At 38.9% G+C, this 21,043-nt stretch overlaps 1 long non-coding RNA gene across 2 annotated transcripts in view; it reads left to right on the top strand.

Moving 5' to 3' along the window:
* LOC140484538 (uncharacterized) overlaps positions 1–20,591 on the top strand; it is a 34,623-nt gene extending 14,032 nt beyond the window's left edge. For both annotated transcript variants that reach the window (XR_011962247.1, XR_011962246.1), the window contains 3 exons: positions 5,547–5,750; positions 17,219–17,385; positions 18,683–20,591. This is a non-coding gene — a long non-coding RNA (uncharacterized lncRNA). The remainder of the gene's footprint in view (positions 1–5,546; positions 5,751–17,218; positions 17,386–18,682) is intronic.
* Positions 20,592–21,043: the final 452 nt, after the last annotated feature.

Raw genomic sequence — 21,043 nt, 5'->3', positions numbered from 1 at the left:
GTTTAGTGAGTTAGTCACACTGCAGGTGAGGGTTACACAGGCAGAAAGGGAATGGGTGAATATCAGATCTAGTAAAAGGCTCAGGAAGTGAGTACAGGAGTCCCCCGTTGTTCTCCCCTTCTCATACAGATACTGTATACCACTTGGGATTCTGTAAGGGCGGGAATGGGTGGAATGGCTTCTCGGGAAATCAGCATCAGCCAGGTTCATGACACCACAGAGAGTTCTGCTAATCAGAGCAAGAGGACTGAGAGTGGCAGGGCTATAGTGACAGGGGATCCAATAATCAGGGGAAGGCCTGGCACTTCTGTGCCCACAGACATGAATCCAGGATGGTATGTATTCTCCCTGGGGCCAAGATCCATGATATCATGGGGTGGCTGCAGGACATTCTGGAGCTGGAGGGTAAACAGGCCGTGGTGGTGCAACACACAGATACCAACGATATCGCTAAACAGAGGGATGAGGGCCTGAAAGATGGACATAGGGAGAGCAGAGATACATTAAAATGTAGCTCCTGAAACATAATAATGTCAGACTTACTCCCAGTGCCATGTGCAAATGAGAGCAGGAATGAGAAGGTAGATCAGCTGGATGTGTGGCTGGGGAAATGGTGTACCAGAGAAGGGTTTTGATTCTTCAGGCACTGGGACTGTTTCTGGGTGGGACCTATACCAGCCTGACTGGTTACCACAGGCAGAGCTGAGACAAATCTGGTGGGGGCTTTTGCCAGTTCTATTGGTGAGTTTGTAACTAGTCTGGCAGGGGGATGGGAACGAAAGTGTAGGCTTATATGGGTCAGATTCAGGACAGGGAATGGGAGGTAGAATATTAGTGATGTAGTTAACGGCTCAGAAAGCCAAAGGAAAGAAGGATTAAACGAAGATTGAGTCCCTCTTCAGCCATCAGTCCTGACATCCCAGGAAGGTGAGTCAACAAAATACGGAGCTGTGTACATGTTTATGACTCTGTGCTTCAGCAAAATGGTGGAAACCTGCAATAAAAACAAAAAGCGCTGGAGATCCTCAGCAAGTCTGTCAGCATCTGAAATGGTGACAGATGCAGGAAACATTGCAGCCTTGAAGAAGTGTTGAGATGATCACACCAAGCACTACAATATCGATTACACGCTGAGTGCCAGAACGTGGGACTAGAATTAATAGGTGCTTGATGACCAGCATGAATATGATGGGGCTGGAAAGGTGACGTTTCGGGTCAGGGCTATTTATCAAGACTGACAAAGGGTCCCGACCCAAAACGTCAACCTTCCTGCTCCTCTGATGCTGCCTGACCTGCTGCACCTCCCCAGGTCCACATTGTACAGACTCTGACTTCCAGCATCTGCAGTCCTTAACTATCTTCACATCCCAGGACTCATCTGGTGATCCTCCTTTACACTCTCTCAATAACCAGGAGAGCCTTTCTTGGAAAAGGGGAACAAAGGTGTACACAGTACTCCAGATGTGGTCTCACCAAGGCCCTTCCAGAAAGGGATCCCTGTCCCCATCTTCTCCATAATGGTCATCAAGCACACATGCCTGGTGTGATCATCTAAACACTTCTTCAAGGCTGCAATGTTTCCTGCATCTGTCACCATTTCAGATGCTGCCAGACCTGCTGAGGATCTCCAGCACTTTCTGTTTTCTCTGTTATAGAGTATTGAACGGGGGTATTTCCAGTTGAGAAATTCAAATTGAACTTCATGTTACTGGATCCGTGCCGATCTGAATATCATTGACCTTTTCATCTGGATGGAAAGGTGTGCATTCTGCCCATGGATGAATATTTCAAATGTCAGTGTGACTGGAAAAACCTACTGAGACAGTGAAGTCCATGTTAGCGTGGGGACTGTGAAGAGAGTTTTCATTGGTTTTTGAAAGTCTAAACAATCATGGCACATCTCCCTGGAACAGGTAAGCCACAGATTGGTTTTGTATGAGGACAATTAACCATGAAACCAGAAAGACCAAAGGATTCCTGCATCATGGAAAAAGCTATGAAAATGGGATTGTTGTAATGGAGTGAGTTATCGATCATTGATTGTAATCCATTGGCGTTGTCACATCGGTTTCAGTGCCGTGGGGAAACACAGGAAATTTGATGAGTGCAGGATAGGTTTGTTATTCAACTGAAAAGGTGAAGAAGAAATTTACAAGGATGATGCCAGGTCTCAGGGGTCTGAGGTACAGGGAGAGGTTGGACAAGTGAGGACTTTTTTGTTTAGAGCAGAGGAAACTGCGGGGGAATATTTTACAGAAGTGTATATGATCATGAGAGGCATGGGTAAAGTGAATGCACTCAGTCTTTTTCGCAGGGTCTCAAGGATTGGAGGGCATCAGGTTAAAGTTAGAGGAGAAAGAATACATGGGAAACTGAGGGGCAACTGTTCTACACAAAGGTGGTATGTATATGGAATGAGCTGCCAGTGGAAGTGGTTGAGGTGGGTATATTAACAACATATAAAAGAAATTTGGACAAATACATGGATAGGAAAGTTTCAGAAGCAGATGGGCCAAGTGCAGGGAAATGGGGTTAGTGTGGATGGACAATCTGATTGGCATGGGCCAGTTTGGACCAAAGGGCCTGACTCTGCTGCAGGACGCTATAACTCTAAGTGCATTTGCTATTTCTCCCACTAACTCTGTTGGTATCCTGGGATGTATTCCATCAGGGCAATGAGACTTGTCTACCTTTAGCTCCATTAGCTTGCCCAGCTCTAACTCTTTCGTGATAATGATTGTTTCTTGGTCCTCACCTTCCTCAGTCTCCTTATCAATTACTGGCATGTTCTTCGTATCCTCCACTGTGAAGACTGACTGCTGTGTACTCATATTCCTGAACCCTGCTGGATAGGAATAACTAGGCACAGAACTCTGAGAGGTCTTCTTTGAGTCTTTATTGATGAGACACGGCAACTCCCTGGATAGTGTATATGCAAAACACCTTCAGGTAGCTCCCCTTCTTATACCTTTTGTGGTTTGTGACTTTGAATACAGACTCTCTTTCAATATTATCTCCATGGCAACGGCAGTTCAAAAGTCTAGTTCAGTTCAGCACTTTGTGGCTAAGCCACTCACCCCTCCCCCACACCCCCGTGGCTCCCTCAAGTATCATACAGGCACTTCAGTTTCAGTGGGGTATCTCTCAGGATTCTGATGTGGAGGAGCTGGGGTTGGGGTGGGGTGGACAAAGTTAAAAACCACACAACACCAGGTTATAGTCCGACAGGTTTATTTGGAAGTACAAGCTTTTGGAGTGTGCTGTGATTTTTAACTTGATCAGGGTTATCTCTATGGTAACAGTTACGTGCTTCAACAATTACAGAGTCCATATGTTCCCCATACAACAGGTTCCCCTCTAACAGTGTAAACTGTTATTCTGTCCCTGGGGATAGCTACTCATCACTTTTTATCCCCAATTCCATCATGCTTTCTGTTGAGCTTTGAAGTTTTTCCAATCTCCAAATTTCTCCTTGGTCTTTGACAGTTTGTATGCCTTCTCCTTCAATTTGATAGACTCCCTTATTGCCTTAGACATGGCAGCTTACTCCTTTTCCTACAGTCCTTCTTTTCACTGATATATTGCTGAGAAATTTGAAAAATTACTTTGATATTCCTCCACTGTCCATCAACTGTCCCACAGTAAAGGCTTTGCTTCCAGTCTGCATTAGCCAACTCCTGCCTCATCCTATTGTAGTCTCCATTTGTTTAAGCACAGTATCTTGGGATTGGATTTAATCTCCTGCTTTCCATCTGTGTTCTAAATTCAACCAGATTAATGACAAGTCTTTTTATCAAATTACGAGGGGAGGCGATGTTTCCTGGGTGTTTGGTTTCATTGTCAGTGACCTTGGCTTTGTAATAAAGTGCAGGATAGATATTCACAACAGAATATTCTGGACGGTATGAATGTACTATGCCGTCTAAAACCATAAATCACTGTCACCCCTCAGTTTAAAATTGCAAAACCATTATCTCCTACACGCTTCCTCACTACCTAAGTTTGGAACGCTAATCCACCTGACTATCCTGCTGTTTCTGAAAATCTCCTTTGGTGAAGATGGTGAGTTTTGGATTCAGCTTTCCAGTTATTACCGTAAGAAGATAAGCCCTGGGCCCAGGAGAGGCAATGCAGCCCTTCGAACCAGCTCCACCATTTAATACGGTGATGATTGAGCTCACCTCGGTCTCAGCTGGATTTTCCTGCCAGCTCTCTCTCACCCTTCATCTCATTGCAAATTCAACATCTGTATCTCTTCATTAAATTGGCTCATTGTCCTGGCATCCACCGCATTTTGAATAGGGAATTCCACAGATTCACAACACATTGAGATAGGTACATTCTTCTTCATGAGAATAGAATAGAGTCCCTATAGTGCAGAAACAGGGTATTCATCCATCGAGTCCACACCAACCCTATGATGAGCATCCCATTCAGACCCACCCATTCCCTGTAACCCTGCATTTCCTGTGGCTAATTGCCTAACCAGCACATGCATGGACCCTGTGAGCAATTTGGCATGACCAATCCACCTAACCTGCACATCTTTGGACTGTGGGAGGAAACTGGAGCATCGAACAAAACCATGCAGACATGGGGAGAATGTGTAAACTCCACACAGTTGCCTAACACTGGAATCAAACCCGGGTCCCTGACGCTGTGAGGCAGCAGTGCTAGCCACTGAACCACCTCTGCTTAAAATCTGCTGCCCCTTATTAACCTCCACGCCCCGCAATTGGCTGAAGGTATATTCCTTACGTCAGAAATCGAGGTGTCTAAGCGGATGTCTCAGTAAATCCCCATGACAGCCCACATGTCCTGTGTGTCTGAATAGATATCCTATACACAACACCCTCCAGCCCACACTTTCTCTCACTTTCCAGGGACAGGTCTCCAGAGGCTTCATGGGGACTACAACTCCCACAAGCCCTGAGGCAGGGACCACACGTGTGTGGGGAAACCCACCACTGTACATGTACAGAATGTGGGCGGGTTTTGGAGCATGTTCTTTGGAGTAACTAGCGGAAAGCATTTCACACTGTAATTGGCAGGAGAAGGGACGCATCTACCTCTGGTATTGATCAGTTGGGGGGGATCAAAGTGTCACTACGCCCAGATGGGACCAAGTTCCATTCGCAACTTGTCATAACACTGGGAATTGACCAATGGGAAACAAGGAAGAATCTGACCCATTCTCCTAGACTGAAGGTTCCTCTTCTGTCCAGGATCTGCCACCTCCCTTTCTGTTTCCTTTTGTTTCATTCTGCTGTTATATTATTGACTTGCAGCAACTGAAGGGAAAAGAAGTGAACCCAGAAAGGGTGCAGAGTCTAACCAGGGACGGGAAGTGGTGGCATAGACCTGTTTATCAACAACTCCATGAGAATGGGGAGGGTGTACATTAGGGGGTAGCAGAGTCAGAATGGTGGGAGAGAGTAAGAGGGCTGGAGGGTTACAGCTTTGGGGGAAGAAAGGGAAACAGGTATTCCAGAGAAACTACCATTGTCTGTTCTGAATTTCTAATATGTACATATTCCTTTACACAGGGTGCTAGATAGTGAAGATTTGCAGACTGAACTCTCAAAATCACGTGCAGATCGTGATTAAGTTACACAACATTTGAAGAACCAAAGATGGAGAATCACTTGGCCAAAATCCAGCAACACTCTCCCTCCCAGGATTGTCGGTCTCTCTGCGTCAAATGGACTGTGAATGGTTCAAGACAGCAGCTCACTACCATCTTCTCAAGGGTAACGAGAGATGGGGAATAGTTAATGTGGTTAACAACAACAACATCAATACTCCTGCAGTGTCATCATGTACAAGGTCCACTCCTGACTCTGATGGACAATAACATCAGAATCAGAGTCCTGCAGTCCACATGGAGCAGGGGGATGACCACTTCCCTGTGAGCACTCACTGGTCTCTCAATCGTGTTGAAGACGCAGCAAATCCCTTGTCACACAGAGGGGTGAGCAGCTCCTACCCAGAGTGAACCGGCAGGAGTGTCGGAGGCAGGATGAGTCACTGAATCCCTTCTCCCACACTAAGCACCTTAAGGGCCTCTCCTCTGTGTGGGATCCTTGAGGTCTCAGCAGGAGGGATGGATCACTGAATCCCTTCTCCCACACTGAGCATTTGAATGGCCTCTCCCCCTGTGTGGGCTCACTTGGGTCTCCACAGGTGCTGCATTTGAGTGAATTCCCCCCCCCCCCGCCACACTGGGAGCAAGTGAATGACCTTTCCCCAGAGTGAGCTCGCTGGTGTTTCAGCAGGTCAGAGGACTGAGTGATTCCTTTCCCACACACTGAGCAGGCGAATGGCCTCTCCCCAGTGGGAATGCACTATTGTCTCCGCTGGTGAGAGATTTGAATGAATCCTTTCTCACAGATGGGGCAGGTGAAGGGTCTAAATCCACTGTGCCATCTCTGGTGCCTCAGCAGATTGTAAGATCGAGGAAATCCCTTCCCATATGTGGGGCAGGTGAACGGCCTCTTTGCAGTGTGACTGTGTCGGTAAGTGTCCCGCTGGGAGGGGTAAGTGAATTCCTTATTCTGATTGAGTATGTCCTCCTGTTTTCTCAGTTGTTATTGACAATCTCATTCCCCTCGCACCAGAACCTGTTCCAGTGTTACAGAAACAACAGAATGGTCAGCTGCAACTGGTCACCTGACTGATCACTGGACACGAATGGTTCACTCTCCACAGATGCTGCCAGACCTACTGAATTTTTCCAGCAATATCTGTGTTTATTTCTGATTTCCCAGGGTTTGCAGATGTTTAGTTTTCCAATACTCATCTTGTGTGTTGCAGAGGAGTTTATTGATGAAATTAGAGGGGTTTGAAAGTTGTACGTTAGGTCACACATCAGCTATGATCATCATGAATGGCATAGCAGAGTTGAGGGGCTGAATGGCCTCCTCCTGTTCCAATGAAAGTTATCCATCTGCAGCTTGTGGTAACATTTCCCCTCACTGCTCACTTCACCTCCATGTCTAACACACTGTTACTGACTGAACAAACCTCCTGTGTTTGAACTAAACCTGCTCATGTTCAGTGGGTCCCTCTCCTGTCACCCGGATTTAACTCTCATCAAGGAATGCTGTCTTGTATTACTGCGGGAAGGCCCACAAGGACTCAGTCTGGAGTCTGTATCCCCTGGGATCCACAATCGCCGTTTATTCCCTTCTTCCTCTCTCATTCTGGCATTGAACTCTCGGTTTCAATCCATTCTCCTGTCATGCTCTTCAACATGCCCATGTGGGTGGACTAGAGGCTGGGATTTAATGAAGGGAATTGGGGATTAGGCGGAATCACGAGGAGCGGTGACAGCAAAGACAGTTCTCATTGTAACGGCAGAGTTTTTCCATGACCCAGTGAGTGGTGAGGCACCTGAGACTGTGGGGGGAGGCAGATTCAATCAGGGATTTGGTAAGACACTCAGACACTGACCTGTCCATCTGATTGTTAACTCAGATAGATAGAAAGAAAGATGCACATTTAGATAGCATCTTTGATGATCTAGTGCAATGAAACATGCTTCCAACCCAATGATTTCAGCCACAAATCTCTGAAAACACAGACACCGAGCTTTCTACTTGTATCAGGCTGTCTCTGAGTCTCCTCTTTTCTTGAGAAAAGCGTTTTGAGCTATTCAGCCTTTCCTGGTTATTATAACCGCTCTCTTCCTGTAAGATTTGTGACGGAACCTTTATTTTCCTGTTCCTTGTGAGTGATGAAAGGAGCAGAAACAGTTCCTGACCTGTGAGGGGTTTTGGTTGGAGTATTCATATTTACAAATCCATTCCCACCCTCACATACAGTGTGAAATTGATTTAAAACTGAAGGGAAGGAGTGAGTGAGCACCCACAGAATCATATGTGTGAGGTGAATGAACCTGGCATGAGGAAAATGGGACAAAACTCGCAACTAGTTAGAATCACAGAATCTAGTGCAGAAAGAGTCTATTTTGCCCATCGTGTCTGCAATGACCTGCTCACCCACCCTACCCCCATAACCCCACATTAACCATGGCTAGCATAAATTGCACACTGCGGCCATGTTAGCATAGCCAATCCAGCAACGTTACACATCTGTGGGAGGGTCACAAATTACATCCAAATGCTCGGAATTGTGGATGAAATTTCACAAATACTTGACTCTGACACAAATGCTCTGCTTTTCAAAATAAAATCAGGGGGAAACTGCAACCGGAAAGATATCCGATTATGTCAGGAGGAAGAGAATTCAAAACTCGTGCCATTGATCCAGGGGGCGCAGTGATAGTTACAGAGGTCTGGGAACCATCAGAAATGTAACAGGTTGTGAGCAAGGTGGGGGTGAGACAAGGACATAAAGACACTCTGTCACACGGCCGAAGGCAGGAGAGATTAAATAGCAGAAATGGTCGACCCCCAAGGTCACGGGGGATAGAATTAGGGCTTGGAAAGAAACAAGGAAACAAGGTGTGCAGCTGTCAAAGAAATATGTTAAAAACAGATTATAAAAGCATAGAGGGCAGAGTACAGTCTGAAATTGTTGCTCGCAATGGTGAGTACAAAAAGCTGTAAAGCCTGGGGAGTTTACAGCCAACACATACTCAGGATTGGCCAAGTGACCTCAATCTGTGCTGTAACTTTCTGATAATTTTTTTTTGTGACATTTGTAGTTAAAGTCTGATGATGCTAGTAACTTTTCAAATTGGACTGGAGTTTAATATTCTGGAGGAGTGTCAAATAAATCACATTGATCACATTCTGCAGATCTTAGTCCTTTACCCTGCATGCTCCAGCATTTCAGTTCCATCCATGACCCCTGCCGGTGGGACAGGACGTACAGGGATGGTGACGATGGTGTCTAAGTCATTGTAAGCTATGATTCTGTGCGTATGAAGATGTCAGCTTGTTGCTTCACTAGCCTGCGTTCCCGCTCACCCAATAAGATGTTAGCAGGGTGAGACACTACAGTTGGAGCTCCTCTTCTCGCCAGTTCCTTTCTTTTCTCCTTTTTAAAAATTTCTTTCTCCCTCACTCTCCACTTTGTCGACTCTGACACAAGTGTCTCAACATTGAATCATGACAATTTTTTTTAAAAGAACATGTCTCTACAAGAAAACCAATGGAGGAAAATATATTATTCTTGCATCAACTGCATTTTTAAATAAAAACAATCCTGTTCAATTAACACTCTCATTTTTTTTCCCTTCAATTCTATCAAACGAGCTATTATATTTGATCCCTCAGTTTACCGATCTTAATAAATATCCAATCAATTTCAGAGCAACATGCTTACAAAGTATTGAACCAATCTATCTGTTTAGGTTTTAGCATTAGTTATTAAGTCATTGCCATTACAATAATTGCATAATAATTGGTCTGGGTAATAAGTATACTGAGGTTCACAATTTAATTTATTGACTTTGAAAAATGGTACAGTATATCCTTTTTTCAGGATTCTTACAGTAATTATTAAAGAATTTGCATGACAATAATTATTATATGGTTTAGTTTATCTTGCTAACAACTACAGTGAAGTTTATATTTGAATTTAATCCAATCTTCCCTAGTACCTATACAGTAATATAAATATCCGTTTTATTTCCAATCAACACACCTACAAAAGAATCCATTATTTCTGATGCAACACGTACTGTTAAAAATATGACTTTTGCTCATTTGAATGATCTGTGTAATTCCAGCCTTATAAATTTAGAAAAACCTAATTACTTTTCCCTGCAACAATTCCTATTTATTTTTGCATATAGCACAGTCAAATAGCAAGATGAAATTTATCATTATTATTAAGTATGCTAATACAATTTTGAAAATCTAAACGTTGCTAATATATAAATGTTAATTTCCGTCCATAGAATATAGAACAGTATAGCACAGTACAGGCCCTTTGGCCACGATGTTGTTCCGACCTTTTATCCTGCTCTAAGATCAAACTAACCAACATACCCTACATTTACTATCATTCATGTGCCTATCCAAGAATCACTTAGATGTCCCTGATGGATCTGAATCTACTACCACCACTGGCAGTGCATTCCACACACTCACCACTATCTATAAAGAAACTATCTCTGACATCTCCCCACAACTTGCCCCATTCACCTTAAAATTATGCCATTTTGTGGGGAAAAGTCTTTCATTATCCATTCTATCTATTCCTCTCATCATCTTACACAAAGCTATCAAGTAAACTCTCATCCTCTTTCACTGCAATGACCAAAGCCCCAGCTCCCTCAACCTTTCTTCATAAGACATGCCTTCCAGTCCAGGCAACATCTTGATAAATCTCATCTACACCTTCTCTAAAGCATCCGCATCCAATGTGTAATGAGGTGTTCAGAACCGAACACAATGTTCCAAGAGTAGTCTCACCAGGGATCCATGGAGGTGCAGCATAACCTGGTGGCTCTTAAACTCAATCTCCCTGCTAATGAAAGCCAACACACCATGCACCGTTTTAATAACCCTATCATCTTGGATGTCAGGTATGAGGGATCTATGGACGTGGACCCCACGATCCCACTGTTCCTCCACATTGTCAGAATCCTGCATTTAATCTGAAAATATGCATTCAAAGTTGAAATTCAAAAATGAATAACTTTACATTTTCCCAGGTTGATCTCCATCTGCCATTTCTCAGCCCAGCTCTGCATCCTGTCAATGTCCTCTAGCAACTTACAAATGCCCTCCACACTATCCACAACTCCACCAACCCTCGTGTCATTGGCAAACCTCCTAACTCACCCTTCCACTTCATCCAAGTCATTTGTAAAAATCACAAAGAGCAGAGGTCCCAGAGCTAATCCCTTCAGAACACCATTGGTCACCGTGCTCCAAGCTGTAAACTATGTAATCTCACCCTGTCTTCTAAAGGTCAGCTAATTTATTATCTAACCAGGCAGGTTTCCCTATATCCCATGCCTCATTACTTTCTAAATGAGCCTACCATGGGGAACCTTATCAAACACCTTGCTAAAATCCACATACACCACATCCACTACTCTGTCCTCACCAATGTGCTTGTCACATCCTCAAATAATTCAATAAGGCTTGTGAGGCATAACCTGCCACTCACAAAGCCATGCTGACCATCTCTAATCAATCTATACATTTCCAAATAATCATAAATCCAGTCTCTCAGAATCCTCTCCAATAATTGCCCACAACTGATGTAAGACTGACTCATCGATGATTCCCAGGATTATCTCAATTGCCTTTCTTGAATAAGCGAATAACGTTTGCCACCCTCCAATCATCTGGTATGACTCCAGTGGACAGTGAGGATGCAAAGATCATTGCCAAAACACAGTAATCTCTTGCCTCCCTTCCCATAACAACCTAAGTTATATCCTTTCTGGACCAGGGGACTTATCTATCCCCATGACTTTTCAATATTTTCCGCACATTCTCAGACTTAATATCGACCTGTTCGACCATATCAGCCTGTTTCACGCTGTCCTCACAAAGAACAATGTCCCACTCACTCGTGAATACTGAAGCAAAGTACTCATTAAGGACCTCCCCTACACTCTCAGACTCCTGGCACAAGCTTGCTTCACTATAAGGGACATAAATGTGGAATTACGCCTCAGCACTGAATTAATGTAAAGATATTGCAGTGTACAATCACTCGATTACTTTGAATATTGAACTGTATTTTAACTGAGAAAACACAGTTGAATTGATTTGATTATATTTCACATCATGCTAATGTTTATTGTATTTCGAACAACAATCAGAGTTTCATTTTTACATATATAAAACTTAAAATTCATCACACGTTTATGTACAGAAAATAGAATTACCATCTGCTTGTTCCTTCCTTTTTCAATGACTGTTCATTTTGAATTTGTGGAAGTTGTACGTTGTTGAAAGGAAGGGAACTTGTCTTCAGCTGAATACTCACATCGAAAGACTGATGCATTTTTAAATCAAAGTACAATGATCACGCAGTTTTGTCAATATGTATTTCAAAGAATTGTATGAGATTCCTGTTTATTTAAGAGTATCATTCATTTATTCTATTGTTATTGTAAAATATTGTTTAATTTCCAGTCCATTACACACAGAAACTACCTAACTAATTCCCATTCAAATTACAACAATAAACAGCTGATTAGTTTTCATTTGAGAAACTACATGAAACACAATATTGCAGTCCTGCCGTCCTGAGTGGGAACATTATGAAAGAAGCTTGTGGAGCTGTGATAGTGTTTCTATTACTACACCCGAGGGAAGGTTTCAAATCACACCTTCAACAGAAATATATCAAGATCTATCTGAATGGTGATTAGAGAGTACCTAAGCACAGACTGAATTGCTATTCAATCCAGCATTAGATCTGATTTTATCGATTATATCAATAATCACAAAATCTGATACTTATCAGATTACCAGGTTACCAAGAAATGTGTGTTGGAAAATTCGCTTTAGCCACTTTGCTTTTGCAAAAGACTTTCATCTGTCCCTGTTTTCTCTAACTGAAAGAAATATGAAGAGGATTTTCAATTTTACGAAAAAAGGGGACATGTTTCCCATATAAATTAATGCTTCTTCGACAAACGCCTTTTCAGATTATGTAAGGTTTCATAATAACGCTTTACTTTCGGATAGTGAAGATACCTGTATCTAATTCTGTCAGTTATAAGTTCCTGGAGAATATTTGAAAATGTTGCAGAATTCAAGTTTACGATGTCTAAGTAATTAGATTGATCTTTTTTTGTTGCAAAGGGGCAAGTCCAAACAATTGAAACGCATTAAACATTGTTCTCTCATGCTATAAATTTGAAATAAAGTTGATACCTTCTTCAGTCAACTAACAAACTCTACCACCTATTACTTGTCAGTCTGCTGATTGTCTACTTTGTAACTTAATGTTGTAATTCATCTAAATATTACTCTGTCCTTTGATCAAAGTGAATTTGTAATTGTTTAGTTTATAAATTGTCAGATACTTCTTTTTATTTTTCCATTCGCCTGTTCATTTTGACCGTAAGATTGAAATGCTTTGAAAATATTGGAGTTCAATCATTTAAAAATAAGGTTTGCACATCTCTCACATATCTCATTTCTTGTATTATGATTCAAGAATGTTTTCTGGTGGAATCCAAGTAAATTCCAAACATTTGTTCACTTCAAATAAGGTCTTTAACACCCAGTTATCAATCTGTTGTTAATGTTTCAGTTGTTTACATTGACATTGATTAGGTACTCATTCAGAGAGATCAACTAACAATTATAAACTATTTGCAGGATTATTGAATTGAAAAAAAGATTCAGACGTGTAAACATTTTTTGGAAGGAATTGCTTTTTCATTCAAATGTGTAGGCTTTTCAAGAATTCTATATCGTCTTTCACTGGTTTTCTTGTCGAGAAATCAAATTTATAATTCATGTGAATTCTAATGTGTTCGTATTTTGAAATTTGCATCAGATTTAAGAACAAAAAGAGGAAGAATTAACATGAAAACTTCAGTGAATAGAAAGCACAGTAAATTAAATTGACAGAGGCAACTTTTAGTATTATCTCTGAATATTCAGTCAAATATTTCTAATGTCAAAAGAGAGTGGTGCCGGAAAAGCACAGCAGGTCAGGCAGCATTCGAGGAGAAGCAGAATCGACGTTTTGGGCATGAGCCCTTCGTCAGGAATCTTTTCTGATGATGGCCTAATGCCCGACAGGTTGATACACCTGCTCTTTCGATGTGCCTGCCCTTTTCCAATGCTTTCCTCACTTTCTCCAAACATGTTTAATGAACACGAACTGAAAATGTTCGCATCAGCAGTTGAACAAGACCAAATTAACACATTTTTTTTGCAATATTTATTGTGAAAACTTGTTTGGGAACATGCCGTTAGAACCCTTGGCCATTCATAATAAAGTATAACCAGGCTTTGAACAACCAGTATGGTGTATAACTACTGAACTGAAATACCAGAGGACAACGACTGCATTTATTGGAGGGAATGATAACCAGATCCTTACTGTGATAATGGTGATTGATGTTAGAAACAATAAAATTTTACTGTGATTATTCCACTGAACAGTACTTAGATGGTCATGAAGATTTTTGTGTGGCTTTATGTGCAGTGTTTTGTGTGAACATTGATTTCAGTAACATTGAGATATTTTACAAGATTGACAATTGACAGTTAAAGATAAGTTTTAAATGCAACATTTTAAAAAATTGTCAGTTTTGTTTAGCAAAACACAATTCTAAGTTTATGGAATCCCTACTGTGTGGAAACAGGCCATTTGGCCCAACAAGTCTACACTGACGTTCCAAAGAATAATCCACTCAGCACCATTCTGCTCTCAGATTACTGGACATTTACCCCTGACTAATGCACATTACCTACACATCCCTGAACAGAACGTGCAGCTTAGCATGGCCAATTTTCTTAACCTGCATATCTTTGGATTGTGGGAGAAAACCAGAACATGCTAACTCCAGGCAAACATGTGGCCGAGGATGGAATCAAACCCAAGTGCATAGCACTGTAAGACACGAGTGCTAACCACTGATCCTCTGTTCTCAATGTCCAACCCCATGCAAGAAGTCAGATAAGTGAGAGACGTGCAAAGTCAAATTTCAAATGAACACTCTCTGATGTTGCCAAAGTGTATCAATCTTACATTCAATATGAATCGGTGAATCGAAAACAAAAAATAGAAATCTCTGATAAATCATGAATGAACAATAATTAGAAAATTAATATGATCAAGGGGCACAACAATATTCAGGTGAATTGCATCGTTTAATTACAAATTTTGGAATGAGTTAACTAATGAATAATGGGAAGTGACATTTATTTACTTCACTGATGAAGAACTTGACTTGCTTTTCATCTTTGTAACACTGCAGAATAGCAATTTATGTGCCTGAAATGTTTGAATTAAGCTCTTCTGAATAAAAAAAAATCTGTAAAATCACATTGACTTCTTCATCTTAAAGACTGCAACAATATCAAATACTTTCCAGGAATTTAGAACCAGCAGAATTAGTTAATTTGGTTGTTTTGGAACTCGAAGAGAATAAACAGCAAGTTCTGTGAATTAGTCATTCAATGCGATTATTCAGCTGAAGACAACATCCCTTCTTTGCAAAAATGCGCAACTTCGAAAAATTCAAAATACGTTGTCATTGTTTAATGAAACAATACAGAAATGTTAATTCTTTTACATTTGACTTAACAAAACACGGTAATTTTACATGATTTTGTGTCATGAAAAATACTTAAATCTTATGATGATTAGAAATACAGTAAATGTTTGCATCAAAGTGAAATATATTTAAATGAATTCAATTATGTTTCTGCAGGTAAAATAAGAATTAATATTAACAGTGATTGAGAGATTGCACACTATATTAGTTATTCATGTAAAGAGCCATAATTCCACATTCACAGCACATACTGGATTGAGTAATTATTAGGTATGAGCAACAACTGAATTATAAAATTCGATCAATGAATTTAGATATAATGAGAAATCTCATTTTGCCATGTGACTGAGGAATATGTGCAAACAAACAGGAATTATTGCAATGAAAAGTAATTGCAGGTCTGTGAATTTAAATTCCGTGATTACGGAGATCATTCAAATAAGCAAACATCAGACATTCACAATTAATGTTGGATGGGAAGTCCTTGGATCCATTGTGAGAAACTTGACCTGAAAATAAAGTCTCATAATGCAGTGTTGGTACTCAGAAACAATTGATTAAATTAAAATGTGAATCTCACTTTACTTGTTCAAAAGACTTTCTTAAATAATTGCACAATTATTATCATGACAATGACTTTATAATGTTGCTACATGAGCAACTAAAATGATTCAATATTTCAAAATATTTGCTGTAATGTTGATGGGATATTTATTAAAATTGGTAAATTGTGGAATAAAATATAGTAACTCCCTTTATGAATTGAAGAAAAAATGAGCCATTCAGTGATTATAGAAAATGTTTTTCTTTCTTTACAAAAAAATGAAGGTAACACAAGAAATATGAATTTCTATCAAATGGTTTCATCATAGAGACATGTTATTTTAATTTAGATGATTAATATTATGGTCAGAGTTCAGACATTTGTGTCAGAATTTGGAAGAAAGTTAATAGATAATGAAAGTGAGCATGAAAGTGAACAAATGATACAGTCAATGACATTTGGTACATAAAGGAATTATAATAATTGTTCATTATTGTACAGTGCTGAATAATGTTGGAATAGAAAAGACAAAAAGAATTAACATGTTCAAAACAGTTCTTTTCTTACAACTAAATGAAACCAATAATCATTTTGCAAAGCACGTGATTTGGAAAAAGAACAGTCATTTACTGTGTTATCTTAACTGAAAACTACTTCCATTTTGCAAAAATGAAGACTTTCCCAAATTCAAAACTTAGGTTTGATGAATTATACAACAAAAACAGTTGTAATTTGAAATATCTCTTGCACACAAATTTAAAATAAGTAATCTTAAAGATTTTTAGAATCACAAAACCTTTGTTGTTTGCATGATTGTATTACAGTCACTATCCGTGATAAAGTAGAAGCATTGTTTTAAGCAACATAAATCATCTTTAACTACTGAACTGAAATAGAAGATAGCAATTGCACATGTTGCATGGAATAGTAAACAAATGCTGACTGTTGTCATTGGTTTCCGGAGCAATAAGATACTTACTCAGGTTATTCTACTGAACAATAATCAGATGGTGATGGAAGTCTTTCTGTTCCTTTATGTGTACTGTTTAGTGTGAACATTGGTTCGCTAAAATTGAGATATTTGCATGAATTAGGAACAGAGTGATAATTGGATGCGAATGATCTGATTTAAAATCAGACAGTTTTTGATATTTACGAGTGAAACGTTCTTAAACCATCATGCAATCAACGGGGTAAGTGAGAGATATGCAAATTGAACTTTCAAATGAACACACCCTGGTATTTTCACACCATTTCAATATCACATTCAATATAAATAGAAGACTGGAAAGCTAAAAACAAATCTCACACAATTCATAAACTGACCATTAATTAAAAATTGATAAATAATTGCAAGTGGCATTTATTTATTTTACTGAGAAGTAATTGATCTTTTCTCATATTTATAGCGCTGGAGCATAAAATTCTGTGTTGTTTTAACTAAGATCTACAGAACAAGAGAAAATTAATGACTATCATGACTTTGTATATTTCAGCTTTATGACTGCAACATTCTCAAATATTTTCTGAGGAATATTGATTGAGTGGAATTAGATACATTTTGCTATGAGTGACCAGAAGAAAGTATATAGCAGATACTGTGATTATTGGAATGGACGATGATACCTCCAAATAATCTACTGATATTGTGATTGGATATACAGTAAGTGTCAACATTGTCGTAAATTATAATCAAATCAATTCAAAAATGTTTCCAAGTTTAAAATAAGTACAGTAGTCACAATGATTGAGAGATTGTACATTGCAATGTCCTTGCCGTATTTATTGTACAGAAGCATAATTCCACATTTGTAGCCCTTACTGGATTGCACAATTATTAGATATATTAGCAACAAAGGGATTTTAAAAAATATATATTCGTGAATTTGAGAATAATGAGATATCTCATCTTGATATTAGACTGAGTAATATATAGAAATGAAGAGTAATATCGCAGGGAAAAGGAATTGGAGCTCTCTGAATTTCAAAAGCTGAGATAATTGTTATATTTCACCTGAGCAAAAATCAGACATTTACAAAGAATTTTGCAAGGGATATTATTGGGCGTTTGGTATGTGCATGGGCCTGAACAAATAGGTATTAATATAGTAGCATTGACAATAAGAAATAATGAATGACATTTTCAAAAAAACACTGCATTTTTACCAAGTCTATGTTAAATTGCTGTGCAATTCTTGTAATTGATAATTGCTTTTAGAATCCTGACAGATAAATTGACTTAATATGTTGAAAACACTTTGCTCTGATGTTGATTGGATATTCATTAAGATTAAGAAACTGAAAATTAAAGCATAAAACTTAGCTGTATGATGTAAAAAATCATTCAGCAGCAATTGAAAAAAATGATTTTGTTTAAAAATGCAGGCCATGCAAGATTTATATGCTTCCAATAGTTTTCTTGAAGAGTCATGTCAATTTTGTTGATGTAATTTTTACCGCAATAAATGTTGTGATATTTATTTCAGAATTAGGAGGGAAAAGAATTAGGCCATGAAAGTGACTATTATTGTGAACAAAACACAGGGTCACTGACATTTGATACGGAAAGGAATTCTCATAATTGTGTGATTATTGTTCACTGACATCTAATATGGGAGGAAAAGGAGATTTGTCAACATTTCCAAGCAATTTTTTTCTTATAATGAAATGAAAATAAAAATAATTTTGTAGGGCAATTTGTTTGAAAAAAGAAAACAGACATTTCATATGACATTTGAGCTGAAGACTCGTTCCCGTTTCCCCCATTGTAGTCTTTGCAATAATTTAAAACTTCGTGTTGGTTGAACAAAAGAACAAATGGATATAATCGAAATGTTTTCTTTTACACCAAAAAAAGGAAATGTAAAGCAATTTTATCATGAAAATTATATCGCTCTGAATGTAATCGTTTCACACACAATAAATGTATGTGTTGAACTGAAATGTCATCATAGCTGTAGAATTGTTTTCCCCTGGCAGGGAATGAGGACTCAGGAGGCAATCTGAGCTCAGGCATGTGGAAGATGTTTACTCATGCAGCAATCAGTGAATGAAGGGATCGTCCCCCGAGGCCAATATCGGAAGGGAGAGCCATAACACACTGTAACATGTACAGTAAAAAGCAGCATTTTTATGGACTTTCTGCATCACAATAGCCACATGCAATGTGATTACAGCCCTTCCCTTCTTAATCAGCCACCCAATTGAAACACATAATCGCAGATGGGCATTCTAATGGACATCCCCAGATTCCTATTGGGATCTTTCCATGCATCTTATTGACTTAGATTCCAAAGTTATTCCTGAACTCCCTCAGGTTTCTCAGGATACCTTATCAGCTGGGACATTTTGAGTTCTGCTATTCATGATATTTTATCAAAGCCAATTACTCCTCATATCGTTCACTGTCTTAATGATATATGTACAAAGAAATAGAAAAGACCGTTAATTTTAGCTTACTTGCTATAAGATTAATAATAGGGTTTGTGGTTGTAAAGTTTGATATATTGTGTAAAATTATACAGCTACTTTTTCTGTCAGGACTTTATAATTAATGAGCAGTCAACATCATACTGTGAAGTTAATTCCTAAAACTAGCTAACTTCAAATCTCTGTCTAAATGCTTTTCTATAATGTTTTTAGTCAGCATTGGTTACATATATCAAACTTATGTTGCAATTTTCCCCTATTATACTCAAGAATCTGTAATTAGAACCTTTGTTTAATATTCTGAGTAACTGTAAAATAATAACTATATCTGACAAATGAACTCTTCTGTTGTCATGATAGCTGCTTAGTGAGTTAACTGGGCTGCACCCTGCAGCTGCTGTTTATTCATTTACTGGGTCAATTATCCTTTCATTTATGAAGATCAGGATTGGTCATTTATCTGTATGTCGGCATGCTCTTATCAAGAAATGTCTGGAATGCTGTAGTCCTGGCGTTGGAGTAGGTCCATTGGTAGTGTGCTTTCTTTTAATTTAAGGCTGGAACAGAATGTTAATCTAGTTTATCACCCCCCTGACACCTTGTATTTTAGTTCTAAGGTAGGCTGCCTGTTTTTGATTGTCAGGCATTTTGTATGAGCCAATATGGACCATTCTATTCCAGGTGGGGGCAGACCATGCCCAGAACAGCAAATCAACTAAGATTCAAGTATTGAAATAAAAATCACCATTCGCTACCATTGGTTTCTGTACAATGCAATACGTTTACGTTACTGAGCCTTAATTTCACACTTAAAGCTAGATATACTGGATTTGATCAATTCTTAAATATTAGATATAAGCAATAATTAATCTTAAAAACATTTCATAGCAAAACTTAAAAATGATTAGAAATCTCATATAGCTGCCCGTCATGTGTAAAAATGAGCAGCATTTATTGGAGTGTAAAATAATCAGACGTCTCTTAATATGAGAAGGGAACAGATATTATCTGTGAGTGTTGGATAGGGAATCATTAATTAGTTTGTGTTTGTGTTATCCTGGAATAAGAAAACTATTATTCTTCTTTTAATATTGACACTAAGAAATAATGGATTAAATTAAAATGTGAATTTGACGATGTTTGTTACAAAACCTAAACTGAATTACTGTGTGATTTTTGGAATGACAATGAATTGATAATTACTTTTAGAACTTTGGCAAAGTAAATGATTCAATATTTCCAAATGGATTTGCTCTGCTGTTGACTAGATATTTCTTCATCTGTCAGCTGAGAATGCAAATTCTGGCATGATGACATGGAAAGACATTAGACATTCAGTGAACGTTGATCAGAAATGATTTGTCATTCAAAATTCTAGGATCTCCAAGATTTCTATACTTGGTTTCTCTACTTTTCTTCTGGAGTAATATAATATATAATAAGAACAAATTCTGCATTGTATTTAATTCATGCAATTTTTCATTATAATCAATATTTAGACATTTGAGTCAGAATTATAATGAAAATAAGTCAATAAGGAAGATTTATTTTCACAGAAGCATACAGTCAACAGCACTTATCAACGTATTTGTTTCAATATTGTCTCTGAATAAATGGATAAATACGTTTAATGGGGATCTGTTGACAATGTAATGAACCACAATATCATTATTATCATAATTTTTGGATTGGAAATCTATCAGAAAAACATTCCTATATTCAGGACTTGCTTCATCTCGATACATGTTACACGTCGTATCCTCAGTCATATTGTGTCATCATGGGTCTGGGAAAGATGTAGTGTGTAAATTATAATAAGGTGTCTCCTCCATATGTTTGGATCTGGTGAGACTGTGATGTTTGCTATGATTATTCATCCTGAGCACAATAAG

This window comes from Chiloscyllium punctatum, chromosome 13 (assembly GCF_047496795.1).
Source record: "Chiloscyllium punctatum isolate Juve2018m chromosome 13, sChiPun1.3, whole genome shotgun sequence".
In the NCBI taxonomy this organism is placed as follows: Eukaryota; Metazoa; Chordata; class Chondrichthyes; order Orectolobiformes; family Hemiscylliidae; genus Chiloscyllium; species Chiloscyllium punctatum.
This window is presented reverse-complemented; position numbering and strand designations above follow the sequence as displayed.